Raw genomic sequence first — 2360 nt, 5'->3', positions numbered from 1 at the left:
TAAGGTCATATAGATCTACGTGCCGTAGATTAGAGGTGCTACAAGAGAAGATTTTAAAAAATAAAACCAAAAAAATGAGAGATCAGGACGATAGATGTTTGATAGAGGAGAAGGAGCAAACCACACCAGAGCACCCGCCAACCACCCACTAAAAGGTTATTTGAGAGGCTGGACTACACATCTATCTCGGGCAGAACCACGCCAAGTAGACAGGGTTGCGCTGTTAGCTCAATTGCGACCCACCACTGTGGAGAGTGAAAGAATGTAATAAAAAGTGAAATCTGAAGAAAAAAAAAGAGCTATGATCAACTAGAATAGACGAACTTGGTAAGCATCGAAAGTGAAAGTCCGCTCCGGAGTGCCCACTGAGAATTAGAGACGCAACTATCAAACGTTTCCAAACTTGCACATTGGCGGAGGTTTTTAGTTTAGTAGAGGGTTTACGTCGCTGGCAACTGCATAAGGTCATATGAGCGCCAGAAGATTAGAGGTGTAACAAGAGAGTAACAAACATAAAACAAAAGGGGAGATAAGGACGATAGATGTTTGATAAGAAAGAAGAAGCAAACCACACCAGAGCACCCGCAAACCACTCACGGCGGAGGTTAAAACAGAGTCACTGAACTCCAAAGATGCACCATAACACAAGTCACCAAATGTTGAGTTCCTTCATTTGGTTACATTTTAAAATATCTCTGGTGAAGAGGTCAGACGCACACACAAACACATCAGTCATTTTTACAATTGAAAAAAAAATGGACGGCCCCGATTGGTAAAACCACCCCACGAAGATCTCTGATAATCTAACGGGGAAAAAAGAAAAGGAGTATATCAACTATTCTGGCACGATCCAGCCATTTGTAAAGCCAATTAACAATGGTTTATTTATCTATTTATTCATTTATTCTTTATTTTAAATTGGCGGGAGGAGGAATATTTGTTTCACGTCACGGTGAAATCAGGCACTCGTCAATTTTTGGACAGATGTACTTATTGGTATCATCATGAATCTTGTTCATTTCTCTTGCTTTTGATTTTAAAGTACTCACACATTCTTGAATAGAAGTCAAGATACTTGCCATTGAAGTTGAAGTAGGTGGGAGTCGCCTGGTGTCAGATGTAAAATTGGCAATAAAATGACCACCAAAGTTTACTGACTTCCAAAGCTTGACTGTAATAATAATATGTGTGTGTGTGTGTGTGTGTGTGTGTGTGTGTGTGTGTGTGTGTGTGTGTGTGTGTGTGTGTGTGTTTGTGTGTGTGTGTGCTTTATCACTATTTATTCAGTAAAATCCGCACAGAAATATGTTTTCAAATGTACACACAAGGTACTGATAGAAAAAAAGGAGGAAAAAACGATAAAAATTGCCCAACGGGCAGAAAAAATGCCGGTTGCTTCGATTTCATAGTATTGACGAACGCCTGATTTCGCAAAGTTGACGCACATTCGACCTGGCATTCGCACACCGACGCAGTGACGTAACATACTACTCGTAATGGCGCCACCCAGCCACATACCGACTAGTCCGAGAGCAAGCAAAACATTAATTTTGTCAACATGTTACCCAATTCTCAGGACGAGCAGCTCTGTATATTAATGCCCAGCTACTCAGACAGCTAATGCAGTGCTACTTTGAAGAAACGAAACTTCATCGACGCTTCGAAGAGTTGAGTCAATAATATTGTTATTTGAATACCTATGAAAATAAGAATTGTTTAGGGGGTTGGGTTTTTTTTAAAAATTTGTTTCTTATAAACAAAGCCTATCAGCAACATTCGCTATTCAATATTCACTATTTACATGGCTATTCACTCATCATTCGGCCTTGTTATCATCGAGAACAAAGTATTTTAATATTTACCTCGAGATACAATAATATGCTCTGATTTTACGACGGGTTGAAAAAAAAATTAGACAAAAATCAATTGTCCGTAAAATCACATGGTATTCGAATGGTTTTACCACGCTTCGAATAGAACGTTCAATCATCAATGTGGGTGTTTCTTACGAGCCCATCGACACAATTTAGATCACTTACGAGACGGGCATCCGACCCTGTCTGTCAGGAGCAACCAGCAGAAAAACAAAACATTTCTCTCCCCAATCGGGAATCGAATCAGGGACTCCTAGATGCTAAAGCTAAGCGCCTATCCGCTACAACAGAGACCACAGTCGAAGAGCTGTGAATAGCGGGGAAAATCGTGAATGTTCAATAGAATTTGAAGTAAAATGGGGACAGCTCTACAGACGCGCAAAGATATTCACTCATACACACAAACACGCACGCTCACATGCACACACACACACACACACCACAGAGAGAAAGAGAGAGAGGGGGAGAGGAGGGGGCGAAGAGAGA

General features: G+C 40.7%; 1 long non-coding RNA gene across 1 annotated transcript in view; it reads right to left on the bottom strand.

Moving 5' to 3' along the window:
* Window positions 1–2360, bottom strand: part of LOC101860263 — a 52753-nt gene that overhangs the window by 26289 nt on the left and 24104 nt on the right. The gene's annotated exons all lie outside the window — the stretch shown is intronic.

This window comes from Aplysia californica, unplaced genomic scaffold (assembly GCF_000002075.1).
Source record: "Aplysia californica isolate F4 #8 unplaced genomic scaffold, AplCal3.0 scaffold00316, whole genome shotgun sequence".
In the NCBI taxonomy this organism is placed as follows: Eukaryota; Metazoa; Mollusca; class Gastropoda; order Aplysiida; family Aplysiidae; genus Aplysia; species Aplysia californica.
The sequence above is the reverse complement of the archived record's forward strand: the minus strand, read 5'-3'. Positions and strand labels throughout refer to the sequence as shown.